The following is a 19,842-nucleotide window of genomic DNA, read 5'->3' as shown; positions in this document are numbered from 1 at the left end:
GACTGATTTGATCTCCTTCTCCAGCATCACAGTTCAAAAGCATCAGTTCTTCAGTGCTCAGCTTTCTTTATGGTCCAACTCTCACATCCGTACATGACTACTGGAAAAACCATAGCTTTGACTAGATGGATCTTTGTTGGCAAAGTAATGTCTCTGTTTTTTAATATGCTGTCTAGGTTGGGCATAGCTTTTCTTCCAAGGAGCAAGCATCTTTTAATTTCATGGCTGCAGTCACCATCTGCAGTGATTTTGGCGCCCTAGAAAATAAAGTCTGTCACTGTTTCCATTGTTTACCCATCTATTTGCTATGAAGTGATGGAATCGGATGCCATGATCTTAGTTTTTTGAAACTGTAAGTGAAATGATGATTTACTTATTGGTATACAGTCATTGTGCATGCAGTTTGTATACATGGTCAAGGCAAAGATTCCCAGTGCAGAGTAACAACCTCTCGTTGCTTAAGTTCAGGTTAATCATTAATATTTTTCCATGGATCAATACCCCTTAGAAGCAAAAATTGTAGCAGTGCTCTTCAACTACATGTGTTTGCCAGGTGTGAAAATCCTTGGGCCAGACTTATTGGAGCTTTGTGTTATGATACTTCATTATGAGCTTTTCTTAGCTCTTCTCTGCCACTAAACCTTACAGAAATAGATGTGCAATAGTTATTTAATAAGTAAATTAATTAACTGATGAATATGTGTATTTTTTCTATTCTTTCCCATTATAGATTATTACAAAATATTGAATATAGTTCCCTGTGCATTGAATATAGTTCCCTGCATTCAGTTGTGTCCAACTCTTCATGACCTCATGGACTGTAGCCGGCTAAGCTCCTCTGTCCGTGTAACTTTCAAGCTAGAATACTGAATGGGGTTGCCATTTCCTCCTCCAGGGGACCTTTCCTACAGAGGGATCAAACCCACATCTCTTGCATCTCCTGCATTGGCAAGTGGATTGTTTACCACTGAGCCATCTGGGAAGCCCTATAGTTCCCTATGCTATACAGTAAATAATTGTTGTTTATTTTATATGTAGTACTATATATCTGTTAATCCCATACTGCTAATTTATCCCTTTCCCCTTTGGTAACCATAAATTTGTTTTCTATGTCTGTGTGTCTGTTTCTGTTCAAGATATAGGATATATTCAAGATTCTTGGAGTAGTGTTAAGAATTAATTTTTTTTTATTTTTAATTAGAGGATAATCACTTTACAATATTATGCTGGTTTCTGCCCTACATCAGCATGAATCAGCCATAGACATACACATGCCCTCTCCCACTAGAAACTCCTTCCCACCTCCCACCCCATTTCACCCTTCTAGATTGTCACAGAGTAGAGGGTTTGAGCTCCCTGCATCATACTGCAAATTCCAACTGGCTATTTTTTTACATATGGTAATACTTATGTTTCAATGCTCTTCTCTCTCTTTGTTCCACCCTCTCCTTCCCACACTGTGTCCACAAGTCTGTTCTCTATGTCTGCATCTCCTTTGCTGCCCTGTAAATAGATTTATCAGCACCATCTTTCTAGGTTCCATATATATTTATGCATTTGTGCATTAATATACGATATTTGTTTTTCTCCTTCTGACTTACTTCACTCTGTATAAGAAGCTCTAGGTTCATACACTTTATTAGAACTGACTCAAAGGCATTCCTTTCTATGGCTGAGTAATAGTCTATTGTATATATGTACCACAACATCTTTATCCATTCATCTGTCAGTAGACGTCTGGGTTGCTTCCATGTCCTAGCTATTGTAAACAGTGCTGCAGTGAACACCAGGGTACGTGTGTCTTTTTCAGTTCTGGTTTCCTCAGGGTATATGCCCAGTAGTGGGATTGTTGGGTCATATGGTGGTTTTATTCATAGCTTTTTAAGGAATCTCCACACTGTTCTCCATAGTGGCTATATCAAGTTACATTCCCACCAACAATGCAAGAAGGTTCCCTTTTCTCCACCCTCTCCAGCATTTATTGTTTGTAGATTTTTTGATGCTGGCCATTCTAATCAGTGTGAAGTGATATCTCGTAGTTTTGATTTGCATTTATCTAATAATGAGTGATATTGAGCATCTTTTCATGTGTTTGTTGGTCATCTGTATGTCTTCTTTGGAAGAATGTCTGTTTAGATCTTCTGCCCACTTTTTGGTTGGGTTGTTTTTTTCTCATATTGAACTGCATGAGCTGCTTGTATATTTTGGAGATTAATTCTTTCTCAGTTGTTTCATTCGCTATTATTTTCTACCATTCTGAGGTTGTCTTTTCAGCTTGTTTATAGTTTCTTTTGCTGTGCAAAAGCTTTTAAATAGGTCCCTTTTGTTTATTTATTTATTTTTTTCATTACTCTAAGAGGTGAGTCATAGAGGATCTTCCTGTGATTTATGTCAAGGAGTCATGCTACTTATGTTTTCCTCTAAGAGCTTTATATTTTCTGCCCTTACATTTAAGTCTAATCCATTTTGAGTTTATTTTTGTGTATGGTGTTAGGTGTTCTAGTTTCATTCTTTTACATGTAGCTGTCCAGCTTTCCCAGCACCACTTATTAGAGAGGCTATCTTTTCTCCATTGTATATTCTTGCCACCTTGTCAAAGATAAGGTGCCCATAGGTGCATGGGTGAATTTTTTTTTAATGTTTAGATATACTTTTATTATGGACTGAATTTTGTCTCCTCAAATTTCATATTTTAAAATCCTAATCCCCAGAACCTCAAAAAGTCACTGTATTTGGAGGTAAAGATGATTAAATTAAACAACTATGTTAAAGGTAATTGGGATGGGCCCTAATTCAGTATGACTCGTATCCTTATAAGAGGAAATTTGGAAACAGAAAGAGAAACATCAGACATCTGCACACACAGGGTGACGACTGTGTGAATGCATAGCAAGAAGGGGACCATCTGTAAGCCAAAGAGAGAGGCCTCAGAAGAAACCAAACCCCCTGACATTTTGATCTTGGGTTTTTATCCTTCAGAACTGTGAGAAAACAAATCTTTGTTGTGTAAGCCTCCTGGTCTGTGGTGTGTGCTATGACAGCAGGAGGAAACTGATGCAACCTTTTAAACTGCAACCTTTGAGAATCCTGTCTTAAAACGATGGCAAGGGAATAGAAGAGTATGAATTCCCAAGAATAGAGAGATGAGAAAGGAAACAGCTGGAGATGAGAGAGAAGTATTTTAGAAATGGAAAATAGAGAACTGGAATTAGCAAGACTGAGAATGCTAATTACAAAATGCTCACAGAGGAGGGTGTTAGAGGAGGAACTTAAAAATAGGTGGAGATTGATGGAAAATCTGCATATGAAGTAGATGTTTCCACAGGTCCTCCTCTCAGCCTGCACAGCAATTCCACTTCATTCTCATCACAATGTTGGAAATTTATTCTATGAAAAAATTAAGCAAGAGAGGTTATGAGTTGGAGATACCAGGTACAGTGGAAAGTGAGAGATTTAATGAAAGTATCAGATGTATGGTAGTGGTTTAGTTGCTAAGTTGTGTCTGACTCTTGCGACCCCATGGACTGTAGCCTGATTCTCCAGGTAAGAATTCTAGAGTAGGTTGCCATTTCCTTCTCCAGAGGATCTTCCCAACCCAAGAATCGAACCTGGGTCTCCTGCATTGCAGGAAGATTCTTTATTGACTGACCTACGAGGGAAGCCCACATCAGATGCATGGAAAAGCTCTGTCTTCCTTGTAGCACTTTGGGACAAGAACTCTGCCAGTTAGGCTCATAATGCCAAGACAGGAGGTTGAAGAATCCTCTAAAAAAAATGGAATCACCACTCAGAGAAGAGACCTACAGATATCGGCATTCTATGACTGCCCAGTGAAAAATCCAAGGCTCTTTATTTCCCAGTTAACCTACAGTGAATCCCAAGACTCTGCAAGCCCACCTAAGACATGCACAACTTCTAGTCAGCATTTTAGTATTTCCCTCTTTAAAATGAATGGACTGCCAAGCCTACATAAAAGTTTTCCTCTAAGGAAACTCCCCAACATAAAGTATAAAACAAATGAAAATAATACATAAATAGATAATTTAAGAAACAAATGGAAGTTGCAGGAAAAATATGATATTCTCAAGAGAATAAACTTATTAAATTCATTAAATAAGATGGTAACATACAAAATTAGCAAGAGAAAAACAGTTATTAAAACTTAAGACAAGGATAAATGAAATTAAAAAATCAATAGAAGAGTTGAAAAATAAAGTTTTAGAAATCTATCAACAAAAAGATAAAAAGATGAACAACAGAAGGAAATTATAAAAACAGTTCTGTGAGTAAGCTCTAGATACTAGGAGCTGGAGTAAGAAAAAGAGGAAATGAGCTCATCAAAGAAATAACAGAAAAATTTCCTCAAATTGAAGAACATATATTTTTCATTAAAAAGGCCCATAAGTACCTAGAACAATGAAGAAAACAAATGCATACAAAAGATATATCTTGATATTTCTGATAGTGATTCATGAACTATTGATTTTATCCTCTAAAAAAGCATATTAATGCTTAGGAGACAATGGAGCAATGCATTCAAAATTCTAAATGAAAATGATTTGCAACCTGGCATTCTAAAATTAGCTAACTCATCACTCAATTGTGAGGAAACTGATAAAATAATTGATCTGCTTGACCCAGGCAGAAAATATAGTACACAGAATTTTTTGAATTACTTTAGAGATTTCTGGAATAATTAGTGATAATGCTACCTAAAATTAAGCAAATAAAAAGGAGGCAGTTTATAACTCCAGAAAAAAAAAGGTTATTCAACAAATGGAACATAATCATGGCACACTATTTGCCTTATAGTAACATTCCTCCCCAGGGGTAAAAAGATAAAAGCTGAATTTCCATTTAACCATCAATTGTTATGTAACTACATTAAGAAGATAGAAGGAAGTGAGGAAGTGAGATGACTTAAGTGTGAAATCCTCATTGTTCATAATGGGAAGTCAATTAGAGGTTAGTTAATTGGTTCAGTCACTCAGTAGTGTCCACCTCTTTGTGACCCCATGGACCGCAGCACACCAGGCTTCCCTGTCCATCACCAACTTGGGGAGACTACTCAAACTCATGTCCATCGAGTCGGTGATGCCATCCAGTCATCTCATCTTCCGTTGTCCCCTTCTCCTCCTGCCTTCAATCTTTCCCAACATCAGTTAGTTCTTCGCATCAGGTGGCCAAAGTATTGGAGCTTCAGCTTCAACATCAATCCTTCCAATGAATAGTCAGGGCTGATTGTTTTAGGATTGGCTAGTTTGATCTCTTTGCAGTCCAAGGGACTCTGAAGAGTCTTCTCCAACACCACAGTTCAAAAGCATCAATTTTTCAGTGCTCAGCTTTATTTATGGTCCATCTCTCACAACCATACATGACTACTGGAAAAACCATAACTTTGACTATATGGACCTTTACCGGCAAAGTAACCTCTCTGGTTTTTAATATGCTGTCTAGGTTTGTCATAGCTTTTCTTCCAAGGAGCAAGCGTCTTTTAATTTCATGCCTGCTGTCACCATCTACAGTGATTTTGGAGCCCCCCAAAATGAAGTCTGTCACTGTTTCCATTGTTTGCCATGAAGTGATGGAACTGGATGCCATGACCTTCATTTTTTGAATTTTGAGTTTTAAGCCAGCTTTTTCACTCTCCTCTTTCACTTTCAACAAGAGATTCTTTAGTTCCTCTTTGCTTTCTGCCATAAGGGTGGTGTCTTCTGCATATCTGAGATTATTGACATTTCTCCGGGAAATCTAGATTCCAGCTTGTGCTTCATCTAGCCCAGCATTTCACATAATGTCTGTATATAAGTGAAATAAGCCGGGTGACAATATACAGCCTTGACGTACTCCTTTCCCAATTTGAAACCAGTCCATCATTGTTCCACGTCCGGTTCTAACTGTTGCTTCTTGACCTGCATACAGATTTCTCAGGAGGCAGGTAAGGTGGTCTGGCATTCCCGTCTCTTGAAGAATTTGCCACAGTTTGTTGTGATCCACACAGTCTAAGGCTTTGTAGTCAATAAAACAGAAGTCAGTGTTTTTCTGCTTCAGTTAGAGCTGTCAAGTTATATAGCAGAAGAAAGGACTAAAAGAGTTTCAGAAAGAATGAGAGGGGTGGCACCATAGACCCCTGTCACTAGTTCTAAGCTGTCCTGTACAATCTTGGCAAAAAATGGGTTAAATAATTCATTAGTTAATTTAAAAGGAACCAAAGCAACCAAATTTTCAAATATGATAAATGTCCTGTATTTGTTAGCCCAATCACAGCTAAATATCTTGGGTTGGGGTTGTATAATATTTGAGTGGGTTGTGCCATTTTCCCTTTAATACTTGGTAGGTTTAACATCATTACTAGCTGTAGAGACAGGAATAATGGTACTCCTTGTTGGCAGGAGTGAGGCTGGCTTGCCTGACCTTTCAGGAGAGAGGAGACATGAGCATCTGGACTGTCAGACCAGCAGGTTCAGTGCTGGTTGATGATTGCGGTTATAGACACTAAAGGCAGTGTGCTGTTCCGCTGTTGGTTGACCTTGCTGCAGCTCTCTGAAGATGATTTATAGCTAATGCTTTTCACTTCCCATCTTCTCATTTCTCGTGTAAAAAAATCAGGATAAAAAGAAGTCTCTATATCACTAGGAGTTATTGAATTCACACATAGAGGAGGTAATCCTCTTTACAAAGAGGGAAATAAGCATGAAGAAGTTGATTTTCTGTGCAGTGCTTTATAGAATACGTCTGACTTGTTTACCGTCACACCTTCACTCTCAGAATTACCATAACCCAAGCTTGCAGGTTTAAAATTCGCTTTGATTCAAAAGCATCCAGAATTGTTTGACCTTCACTAGGGTTGGCAGAACATATGCTGTGAGGGCTCCCTGATTTGACAGGAAAGTCATGTGCTTTGTCCAAAGGAAGGGCTTTCCAGCATGCATTCACTTGGCTGGTTGGACTGCCAGGCTCCCTGAAAGACAGGTGTGTTGGAAATGGAGTAAATAGAATCTTGCTATGTCAGACTTTTCCCTCTAGAGCAGCGCAGTTCTCTTGCTGAGCAGCAACAGCCAATGCCCTCTCTCTTCTGTTAATTGAGAAATTCACAAGCTTCAAGAGTGAACTCAGCAGAGCTTCTGCTGCTGCTGCTAAGTCGCTTCAGTCGTGTCCAACTCTGTGTGACCCCATAGATGGCAGCCCACTAGGCTCCCCCGTCCCTGGGATTCTCCAGGCAGGAACACTGGAGTGGGTTGCCATTTCCTTCTCCAATGCAGGAAAGTGAAAAGCGGAAGTGAAGTCGCCCAGTCGTGTCCGACTCTTAGCGACACCATGGACTGTAGCCTACCAGGCTCCTCCGTCCATGGGATTTTCTAGGCAAGAGTACTGGAGTGGGGGGCCATTGCCTCCTCCGATCAGCAGAGCTGCGTGGAGTCAATGGAGACACAGAGCCCAGGAGAAGCTTGCTCCTTTCACTGAGATCCTGTGGAGTTCCACACCGCAGGCCTGGTGTTCTGCAGTTCATCCCACTCTTGCCCTCTCGCCGCTCTCTCGTATTACTCACCTACACTTCTCTCTCCCCCACGGGGTCACGAGCTCCTGTGGAGGTGCAGCCTGTATATAAACTCCTCTCGCCTTTCTCCCGCTGCTTTGTGCACCACTTGGCAGGTAGTGGGCCCTCAAACAATAGATGGAAAAACAGATTTTCTAGTGGATGTCATAATGTTGTAAAACAAATTTCACTCAGTGTTAATTCCTTGTGGTCACAACCTGTCTCACTCACACCTGTGTCTCCAGAGTGTGCTGTCTGTGGCCTCACCACACTGGTGACGGGGCCAGGTTTGGGCCTCAGGATCTGAGTTAAACACCCAAGCCCCCACTTACTAGCTGTTTGTCTTTGGATTCATAAAGTTTCATCATCTCTAAAAGCAGGATGGTAATGTCAACCTCTGTGAAAGCTAAGTAAGATGATATCTGCATTGCAGATACTAATCTTGTTGACACATAATAAACTCACAGAATTATCTGTTAATACTATTACTGACATTATTCATTATTACTGTCACTAGTTTCCTCATTTCTAAATGAAAATAATAATGCCAAACTTACATGGCTATTGTGAGAATTTTAAAAGTTTGCATAAATATATATATATGTGTGTGTGTGTGTGTGTGTGTGTATGTATGTACTATTTGATATAGACCTATATATGCATACACATATATATGTTTATTGAGCTTCCCTTGTGGCTCAGTTGGTAAATAATCCACCTGCAATGCAGGAGACCTGGGTTTGATCCCTGGGTTGGGAAGATCCCCTGGAGAAGGCTACCCACTCCAGTATTTCTGGCCTGGAGAATTCTATGGACTACAGTCCATGGGGTTGCAAAGAGTTGGACATAACAAGCGACTGTCACTTTTACTTTCATATATGTTTATGTACATACATATACATATATACACACAGATAAATATGTATGATAGTAACTAACCCATAGTAACTACTCATGTTTAGCTTTTGTTGCTGTTAGTATTGCTATGAGTAATAACTATTATTATAGTTTTGTCTTACATCTAAAATGAGGTTGATAATGCTAAGCTTATAAGGTTGTAGAAAAAAATTTTAAGTTAATATATTTTAAGACCTTGGAACTGTGCCCTGCTGATGGTGAGCACTATGAAAGTGTTAGCTTTTATTATTTTTACTAACAGTAGTAAAAGAGATGATATAGTAAACACGTAAGATTGTATACACTCAATAAATTGTTGATTCACTTTGGTATTCATTTCCTGCTACACTGATAGCACTAATGAAATGACTATAAATGACAACACCTGCCTCAATGCTTTAATGTTAATTATCTTTCTATCAGTTCAGTTCAGTCACTCAGTTGTGTCCGACTCTTTACAACCCCATGAACCACAGCACGCCAGGCCTCCCTGTCCATCACCAACTCCCAGAGTTTACCCAAACCCATGTCCATTAGTCGGTAATGCCATCCAACCATCTCATCCTCTGTCGTCCCCTTCTCCTCTTGCCCTCAATCTTTCCCAGCGTCAGGGTCTTTTCAAATGAGTCAGCTCTTTGCATCAGGTGGCCAAAGTATTGGAGTTTCAGCTTCAGCATTTCTTTCTATACACTGAACCAAAAAAAAAAAAAAAAAAAATTCCAGGATGGCAAAACATCTTGGTCCAGAATTCTGCCCTCAGCAGAATGACAAGATATGAGTGAAGAAAATGTGCCTACAGAATTTGTGAGGGTGGCACTTTGCCTGCTATGTATAGTGATTTGCCAGTTTCCCTTTCACCAGCTATGACAGTGACACTGATGCTAGTGGAACAACCTGCATAATGCTTCAGGGGCACATCCCTTCTTCTGAGGCTGCCGGCTTGCTGAGGAGACAGAGTGCATGTTTGATTCCATCTGCTGTCGTTTATCTGCCAATACAGAGAGTGGGCCTCTGTGGGTCTGTTTGGCAGCCAAAATAACATTCTAGCAACTCAAAGGAAACCTTCCTTCAGAGCATGATAGGTGGTAAATGCCTTATGACCCCTTCAATACAAAGAAATGAGTACCCAACATTTAAACATTAGACTTCAAAGGCCATGGCCCTTAATTAATAACAGAATAAAAATAATACTTCCAACTCTACAGACTGAACTTTTTTAAAGAGTGTGGAGAGAACTTTGATCACATTTGTCTTCTACTTGTAATGAAAACACCTTTATTCTAGAATGATAAAACTTTGATTTTAATTGAGTTTCAGAGGAAAGGAGAAGAATGGAGACCACCTGTTATATTCTTAGCGCTGTCCTTGGTGCTGCCCTTTGTTACAGAAGATGGATTTTATATGGCATTTAAATTTAAAATCCAGTCTTTTTAAAATTGATATTCTACAAGCCAGAAGATAGACATACTTTCTCTTTGCTCAGAGATTTACACAGAGTACATATATGGTCTAGAAATACAAAGTCAGGGAAGGGAAAGGAAGGAACCTGTTCAAATATTCATGGTGCCATTTATAATGTGTTCACTAGGATAAGATTATCTTAGATGCGGAATGGACAGAGAAGGGACACACACAGAGTGTGGAAGCAGCCGGTTTCGGCACGCTGCGCCACGAGCACCTGTGTTTGACTAGGTGTGTGTCCTTTGGATGGGGGCAGAAAGGACTTTTGCCTTTAAATCTCATTTCACCCACTTGACTTATAATTGTGAATCTTTTCTTCCATGCCCTGTTTTTGACTCTTGTTCTCTATGTTCTGTTCTTGAGATGACCTTCATCATCATGTGTCTTTTCATAGGTGGTATATAAACATGATGCCAAATTGAATCCTCATCTCTGGCATTGATCTCAGAGTTCTTTTTCATTATTGAATACCTTTGTATCTGTGTCTTCACACTTAACTTATATTCATCAATATCCGTGTATTTTTCTTTTACATGTAGGTCTTCTGATCTCTTAGGCTGACTCTCCCAAGTTCTCTTCTAACACTGAATTACCATGCTCTTCATCAACCAGTCTAGAAGTATCAGTCATCATTGCTCTTTCTTTCCTTTCATTTCCAATATCCAGCCAACTGTCAAGTTCTGTTCTTCCTGCCTTCAAACTCTGCTTCATCTGTCCTTAATTCCTTGGCATATTAACCTAACCTCACACACACCTCATTCATTTATACATAGACTTGGACAGAAGATACTGGCATGACCATGTCTAAGATCATTGTATCACTCCTACACAGTACTCCCAGGCTACATAGTGAAATTTCTCATGTGATCCTCTTACTCTCCATTCAAGCTCTCCCATCAGAGGTCCCAACTCACACATCGACAGGGGCCAGGCATGTAATGCAAATGGAGGAGGCAGGTGATGGTCCTGACCAAAGGGAAGTGTGCCCTCATCTGCCTGTGCTACTACTTCAAAGCTCCTAAAAGATGTTGCCAGGTGAAAATGCATGCCAGTGTTGGCAGATGGTCTGATTTTTTTCAGGAGAACAAAGAAATTAAGACTTTTTAAAAGTTTTATATTCAATAAATATCTATTGTAGGCATGCTAAATTCCAAGATTTATTGTGTGTTGGAGGAGTTACAACAGTGACTAAAAAGTAGACCCTGGTGATGTTTATATTCTTTTCAGGGGAAAAAGATAAGAAAATAACACAGAGTGGGGAGCAAGTGATTTTATGATCAATGCTATGAAGAAAAAAGAATCAGGGAAAGAGTTAATGAGTGTGTGTGGATGTGGTGGAATTTGCAGTAGGATAATTAGGAAAGATCTCATTGAAAGGTTGAAATTTCATCAGATACATGAAGGAGGTGGGTAAGTGAGGGAAGAGTGTCCTAAGCAGAAGGAAGATAAGGAGTCTTGCTGCTGTGATTGAGGAACAGTCAGGAAGCCCTGAAGACTAGGGTAAAGTAGCAAAGTGCAACACAGGAAGAGACAAAGCTGGAGATGAAACGTAAGTGGAGTAGGGGTGGGGACAGTGAAAAAGAAGTAGAAGTGTTAGTCACTCAGTCATGTCCAGCAGTTGTCAACCTCATGGACTATATAGCCTTCCAGGCTCCTCTGTCCATGGGGATTCTCTAGGCAAGAATACTGGAATGGGTTGCAATACTCTCCTCCAGAGGATCTTCCCAATACAGGGATTGAACCTGGGTCTCCTGCATTGCAGGTGAATTCTTTACCATCTGAGCCACCAGGAAAGTTGGAGAAAAATTGTAAGTGGGTGAAGGGGGTAGAGGCAGGGGCAGGTAACTGGCAATTCATGAAGATCTTTGTGGACCTTCTTTTTGGTCTTAATTCTGAGTGAAACTATAAGCCAGCAAGGAGCATTGAGCGAGCTTTAATAAGTTCACTGTAACTGCTAATTTCAAGTAAACTTCAGGAGGATAAAGGAAGGAAGAGATAATGTAAGGGGGACAATCATCGTGAGAAATAATGGTGGTTGACCACAGTTCTCGGCTGAGCAGCTGGAAGGATGGAGTTGCCAAAAACTGAGATGAGACAACACAGGAAAAATAAGGCTTGGAGAGGAAAGATTAGAAGCTCTGTTAGGAACATATTAAACTGAAATGCTTATAAGGGGATGTTGAGCAGACAGTTTGACTTGTAAATTGGGGGCTCAAGGTTAGAATGAAGGAACGCTCTGAATTTGGAGTGAGCTGCTAGACCACATGCTTCAGTGTTTGTCTCCTAAGATGAACTCTGTTTCCTGAGGTCTTTCTCATTGTTGTTTTCACTATCATCATCTTTTGGTAAGGTAGAGACTGCTCCTCTTAACCCAGTTTATCCAAATATGGGGAAAAAACAGAAAAGCTCTCTTTTTTTTTATAGTCAACAGCTAAGACAAAACAGACATTCTTTAATAAGACTTTACTGACAAAAGGAAATAAGTTAAATCAAAACAGCATGAGACTAGATAATCTGACTTATTATAGGAGCCATTTTACTCAAATTCCATGCCTTATGAAAAGTCTTAGTTCTGACTCTCACTCCACACCAGGGAGCAGAAACCTTACCAAGATACATTCTTCTCCGAGGAGATAGAGAAGCATCACAAAGAAACTAAAACTCCTCTTATGCTTACAGCTCACCTCCTTAATTCTGATTTTCTATCTGAGTATCTTTTTCTTCTTCTGGTGATTATATACTGGAATTTCATACAACAGTTAAAAAAGAAACACCTTAAGAAGAGGTGGCAAGAATACACAGAAGAACTGTACAAAAAAGACCTTCATGACCCAGATAATCACAATGGTGTGATCACTCACCTAGAGCCAGACATCCTGGAATGTGAAGTCAAGTGGGCTTTGGAAAGCATCACTATGAACAAGGCTAGTGGAGGTGATGGAATTCCAGTTGAGCTATTTCAAATCCTGAAAAATGATGCTGTGAAAGCGCTACACTCAATATGCCAGCAAATTTGGAAAGCTCAGTAGTGGCCACAGGAGTGGAAAAGATCAGTTTTCATTCCAATCCCAAAGAAAGGCAATGCCAAAGAATGCTCAAACTACCACACAATTGCACTCATCTCACACGCTAGTAAAGTAATGCTCAAAGTTCACCAAGCCAGGCTTCAGCAACACGTGAACTGTGAACTTCCAGATGTTTTTAGAAAAGGCAGAAGAACCAGAGATCAAATTGCAAACATCCACTGGATCATCAAAAAAGCAAGAGAGTTCCAGGAAAACATCTATTTCTGCTTTATTCACTATGCCAAAGCCTTTGACTGTGTGGATCACTATAAACTAGAAAATTCTTAAAGATATGGGAATACCAGACAATCTGACCTGTCTCTTGAGAAACCTGTATGCAGGTCAGGAAGCAACAGTTAGAACTGGACATGGAACAACAGACTGGTTCCAAATAGGAAAAGGAGTACGTCAAGGCTGTATCTTGTCACCCTGCTTATTTAACTTATATGCAGAGTACATCATGAGAAACGCTGGGCTGGAAGAAGCACAAGCTGGAATCAAGATTGGTGGGAGAAATATCAGTAACCTCAGATATGCAGATGACACCACACTTATGGCAGAAAGTGAAGAGGAACTAAAAAGCCTCTTGATGAAAGTGAAAGAGGAGAGTGAAAAAGTAAAGCTCAACTTTCAGAAAACTAAGATCATGGCATCTGGTCCCATCACTTCATGGGAAATAGATGGGGAAACAGTGGAAACAGTGTCAGACTTTATTTTTGGGGCTCCAAAGTCACTGCAGATGGTGATTGCAGCCATGTAATTAAAAGATGCTTACTCCTTGGAAGGAAAGTTATGACCAACCTAGGTAGCATATTAAAAAGCAGAGACATTACTTTGCCAACAAAGGATCTGTCTAGTCAAGGCTATAGTTTTTCCAGTAGTCATGGATGGATGTGAGAGTTGGACTGTGAAGAATGCTGAGCACTGAAGAATTAATGCTTTTGAACTGTGGTGTTGGAGAAGACTCTTGAGAGTCCCTTGGACTGCAAGGAGATCCAACCAGTCCATCCTAAAGAAGATCAGTCCTGGGTGTTCATTGGAAGGACTGATGTTGAAGCTGAAACTCCAATACTTTGGCCACCTGATGCAAAGAGCTGACTCATTGGAAAAGATCCTGATGCTGGGAAGGATTGGGGACAAGAAGAGAAGGGGAGAACAGAGGATGGGATGGCTCGATGGCATCACCAACTCGATGGACATGAGTTTCGGTAAACTCCTGGAGTTGGTGATGGACAGGGAGGCCTGGCATGCTGTGATTCATGGGGTCGCAAAGAGTCGGACATGACTGAATGACTGAACTGAACTGAACCCTTGAAATATCCCAATACATCACCACAGGTCCAATACTTTAGTAAGAGGTACATGCATGTATCACTAAGGTAGAGGGATCACTTAATTACTGTTATGTATCATAGTATATCCTAAATAATCATTAGTTACCTTTCCTTCCCCTTGGAATGGGCTTCAACACTCTATAATTCAGCCAACCTTAACTACAAGGAAATGATTTTCTTGCCTACCATGACCACATCATTCCAAGCTTTTCCTTGTAATATTTGCCCTTTCTGGAATATTCCCCCTTAACTTCTCTGATACAAGTTTTGCAGTTCTTTATAGTCCAGCCCCACAAGGTCTTTTACCTATTGAAACCCACACTGTTGTCTCTTCTTCTTTGTACATCTATAATTTGTTTATACTAATCATTTTTAATTTAAATATACCATGAAATATTTTGATACGGAAATTTTGTCTTCCCTGAAAAATAAGAGTCATGATTTGCTTTTAAAGTGTTAATTCCTTTTATAAAAAAATTTATTACCATGCATAGTACCAGGCTGTTGTATGTAAGAGACACAATAAGGTGGTAATAATATAGTAAATTGTGTAAATCTTATTTGCACAATAAGTAAATTATTAAAATACAAACTGTGAATGTCTGAAATGTCTGTTCATTAACTGATTCGCTAGAAAAACAGGAACACTTTGTCAGGCATTGTTAGATATCCCAGCACAGAAATAAAGCAGTGTCGGAGAACCATTTATTGTCCATAGGAAATTTAAAAGATGTTAGAAATAGCTTTTTGAGAAGTTGGTTTGGTGAACTCAAATATTCAAGATGATAGAGAGCCATCTTGTGGGCAGTTCAGTTTCTCCCTCAAATAAGATCTCTAGATAAAGTGATTCTCTGCTCTTGCTGCAGAATAAAAATATTTGTATTAAAACTTTTTGTTTTAATGCAAATTAAAATACAAATATAAAATTTGTTTATTCTAACCAGTTTCAATAAACTAGTTGTAGACTTTACAATGTTTTATTCTTAAATTTCTTAAATGTCTAAAAATAAAGGTCCCAGCAAAGATATTACTAAATATCATAAATATGACTTATGACACTTGCCATAAAACATAACTGTGATCAGAAAGTAAAGAGTCCTTAGAGATTTATCTCTTCAAGTGATCTATCTCTTTTTGGAGGTTTAAGGGTGCTTTGAAAATTTGATTAAATCTATGATTCTACTCCCTTGAGAAATGCAAATATGCACATTATTTTGCATATAATTTCAGATGTTTCAACAGCTCCCCTGAGGTTTACTCATAAACCTGTTGATGGACTTCATATTTTAAACTCATATATTTTACATAATGCACAGGGAAGTCTAGCAGATTTGGGGGTGAAAACAAAGATTTGATCCTATTATTTCATCTCCAGAAGCTCATGGTCATATAATTTCATAAAATATATAGATGAATAAAATAATGATGAAATATTTTAGCCGTATTGTCTGAGTCTTTCAGCTATGTGCTTTAGTCACTCAATCATGTCCGACTCTTTGAGACCCCATGGACTGTAGCCCGCCAGGTCCTTTGTCCACAAGGATTCTCCGGGCAAGAATACTGGAGTGGGTTGCCATGCCCTCCTTCAGGGAATCTTCTGAACCCAGGGATAGAACTCTCATCTCCCACATTGCAGGCAGATTCTTTACCATCTGAGCTACTAGGGAAGCAATATTTATAGAGTTTAGTTTCTTAACAGAGAAGGCAATGGCACCCCACTCCCATACTCTTGCCTGGAAAATCCCATGGGCGGAGGAGCCTGGTAGGCTGCAGTCCATGGGGTCGCTGAGAGTCAGACACGACTGAGAGACTTCACTTTCACTTTTCACTTTCATGCATTGGAGAAAGAAATGGCAACCCACTCCAGTATTCTTGCCTGGAGAATCTCAGGGACAAGGGAGCCTGGTGGGCTGCCGTCTATGGGGTCGCACAGAGTCGGACACGACTGAAGCGACTTAGCAGTAGTAGCAGCAGTTTCTTAAAGTTCCTGACATCAACAAAGGTAACATCTTAATATTAGGCTTCTGTCATTCATGGTGTGTCAAGTCTTTGATGTTTTTTCTCTCCAAAATAAAAGATATATTTTGGTATTACATCTTAGCCTTGAACCCATTTTCATGAGTAAATGAAGCCCTGGCAGCATGAGGTTGATATATTTGAGCAAAAGATTCTGAACCATATACTACCATACATTTCAATAGATCCATTCAGTCAAACTGGTAGTTCTTGGTTCCCTCTTCCTTTCTCATTAGGAAGTAGGGAGCATTCATAAATTATCACCTTTTGCCCCGCCTTCTCCCATTTAATATTTATGGTATTTTACGTTTCCTTTATCTCTTACTATTAAGAACTCTAGTAGCTTAAGTCAGTATGTCCCAAAGTAAGTTGTGTAGAATACTAGTTCCATATAATATCGACAGGCTCTACATGCAAAACGATTCTATTGTCAAGTAAGCTGTGATTCACAAAATAAAACTGATGTCTATCTGTAAGATTCGTAAAGTCTTTAATAGATTAAATAAATATTTTAAATCTCCAGAGATACCATGTGCACAATATTCTAAACTTTGTTAAATATGGAACATTTTTATTTTCAGAGGATCTAATGGGTTTAGTACTCCAGAGAACATTTTGGCACAAGCTGAACTAGAGACACAAAGATAGATTCAAAAATAAGCACATTTCTTGAACAAATTTCAAGGTAGTGAGAAATTGACTTCTGGTCAAGAATATTCTGGAAGAGGAAATTTTACATTAAATGATCATAATTCAAATATTGTAACTAATTTTAATTTATTAGGCAGTTTGATCTAGTAGATAAAGACAATCACCTGAAAGTGAGTAAAAGTGTTTTATTCCTCAGTACAATCTTACTGTTTTTCAAGTGATTACCAATTCATTATACCTCTCCAGTTAAGTTAAAGCAATTCTTGTAGGAGTAATAAAAACATTGTGATTGGTATAAAACTCAGTTTAAGATGCCTTGTGCAGATTCCCAAGCAGTATACTAAAAGATGACTTACTCTGATATTAACTTATGTCTGGGGGGAATGGTTCAATTTTTCTGCAAATGTTCCCTTATGTTCTAGAATTGGCACATCCCAATTATTATATCCAAAGTTCTCAGAAGTCCGGTAATGGAAAAAAAATGTTTTTCTTCAAAATTGTCAAGCCAATATCTTCCAAATTATTCGACTCTCTAGTTTTTTCCTTATTTTTATTATTCAACTGAACTCTTAAAATTTCAAAAATGAATATTCCATGCCACAGTTTGGGAATTGTTCTTATGCCCTTTTCTGCTTTTAATAAATAAAAGTATGTTTAATTCATGTTAATAGAGAAGAACAATTGCATGAATAATGTAAACATCTATGAACTTCTGATTAATGGTAGTGAATTGACTATATGTGTTCATATCATCTCCAATTAAATAGAGGGATTTAAAAGGAAGGGTGGACCTCCCTGGTGGCACAGTGTGTAAGAATCCACCTGCCAAGGCAAGGAACATAGGTTTGATCCCTGGTCCAGGAAGACTTCACATGCCATGGAGCAACTAGGCCCATGTGCCACAACTACTGAGCCTGCCCTCTAAACCCTGAGTGCTGCAACTGTTGAAGCCTGCACACCTGAAGCTTGTGCTCTGCAAGAGAAGCCTCTGCAATGAGAAGCCCACAGACCGCAATGAAGAGTAGCCCCTGCTTGCTGCAACTAGAGAAAGACTGTGCAAAGCAGCGAAGACCCATAGCAGCCAAGGATATAAATTAATAAGTAAAAGTTTAAAAACAAATAAATGGAAGAGCATGGGAATAGGAAGGCAGATTACCATGTCCCGTTGAACTCCCCCTTCTCAACCACAGCTCCTACCACAGAATACTCAGTGTTAATGTTCTGGAGAAGTGTTATTGGAGAGGTCTGGGACTCAGAGAGCAGACGTGGGGTTGTGATGTGGTGCTGAAACAAGTGATGAGAGGAATACGTATGTTGTGGTCAGATTTTCTGAGAAACATGCTCTGAAATTTTTGTATAGGGGGTTTATGAGGATGTTCCCTCAGGAATGACACTCCTAGAGGAAGAGGAAGAAAAGAATAAAGGCTCATTGGAGGCCTCAGCTAACCCAATGGTAAATAGGAGCTCTCACTTGCAAAAAAAATTTAATACAAAAGAAAATTTTACATGTGAAGAAAAGAAAGATAATTATTAACTCCAGGAAAAACAAAAGTTATACCATGAGAGGAATATAATCTTACTACATAAGTAGTAAGTAAGATTTACATAGTAAATATACACAAACAGTGATTATTAATTTAATTGAAAATTGTGATTTAACTAGATAAAAGAAGTGAAGGGAGATCAAAGAGAATTAAATATTTCTATAATATATTAGTAGGTTAATATCTAATAAATCAATAAACTAATATATCAATAAATTAATAGATAATAGCTAAAAATTTCAGAATCATGAAAGAACAACATAAACATATTATTTAGAATTATGGAATTAAGTACCAGCAGAAACACAATGATTTCGAAAAGGGCATTCAGAATGAGTACAGATAGTACATTTTTAATAAGCCTTTGAGTGTAATTGTCTAATAATATATGCATAATTTCTCTATTTATCAGGATGGATTGAGTCGAGTTGCCTTAACAAGTAGCCTCTGAATCTTGTAACAACAAAGGTTGGCTTTTTTTCCCAGTACATAGGAGCTAGCTACCTCACTAGGATAGAGGCTGTCTGAGAGTTGCCATCTCAGACTTTGGCAGAAAGAGGACAGTCTGGAGGTTCTCACACCATCAGTTCATGCTTGTCCACTTATGACTCATAACTTTAGCCAGAGCTAGTCATATGGCCCTAATCAACCACAGAAGATTCCATGCTTCTACTTGTACCTGGTAGGAGGAAATATTAGCCAACAGATTTACTGACTACTGCAATTTCTGTCTTCAAAATTAATTAAAAGTAAAATGATTTACTTCTAGCTAAAAATTGAAATAGATGTTCTATATTCATAAATGTGATAAATATACAAATATTCATGTGTATAATAAATATACAAATAAAACCTTTAAAACGTGTGAATAAAATATATAAATAAAAAACTTGTAATTATATGTGTATAATTTATATTTTTGTATTTGGCTCTTTTATGAATGCTTTATTCATTCCTTAAACCAGTGTTTTTTGAATACGGTCTATTTACCAGGCATTATTGTAGGTTCTATTGTAGGGCTTTCCTTTTGGCTCAGCTGGTAAAGAATCCGCCTGCAATGCTGGAGACCTGGGTTTGATCCCTGGGTTGGGACGATCCCTTGGAAAAGGGAACAGCTACCCGCTCCAGTATTCTGGCCTGGAGAATTCCATGGACTCAATAGTCCATGGGGTTGCAAAGAGTTGGACACGACTGAGCAACTTTCACTTCACTCGTTGTAGGTTCTAGGGAAATGAGACAGACAGAAGCCCCTGCTTTGTGTAGCTTATATAGAGTCAGGAAGATGTGATAAATGTTAAATGTAAGTTGTATTATGTTATGTGTTAGAAGGTTACGAG

The 19,842-nt window shown here is 38.7% G+C and overlaps 1 protein-coding gene and 1 long non-coding RNA gene across 6 annotated transcripts in view; both read left to right on the top strand.

The window, feature by feature from the left end:
• Positions 1 to 19,842, top strand: part of PDE4D (phosphodiesterase 4D) — a 1,572,405-nt gene that overhangs the window by 1,159,647 nt on the left and 392,916 nt on the right. The window lies entirely within an intron of this gene.
• Positions 13,488 to 18,483, top strand: LOC145519068 (uncharacterized). The gene is made up of 2 exons (XR_014063504.1): positions 13,488 to 14,212; positions 16,061 to 18,483. It is a non-coding gene; the product is annotated as an uncharacterized LOC145519068 (long non-coding RNA).

This window comes from Giraffa tippelskirchi, chromosome 8, assembly GCF_054371585.1.
Source record: "Giraffa tippelskirchi isolate mGirTip1 chromosome 8, T2T-mGirTip1v1.2.pri, whole genome shotgun sequence".
In the NCBI taxonomy this organism is placed as follows: Eukaryota; Metazoa; Chordata; class Mammalia; order Artiodactyla; family Giraffidae; genus Giraffa; species Giraffa tippelskirchi.
Note: the sequence above shows the minus strand (reverse complement) of the source record. Positions and strands in the feature narration are given on the sequence as shown.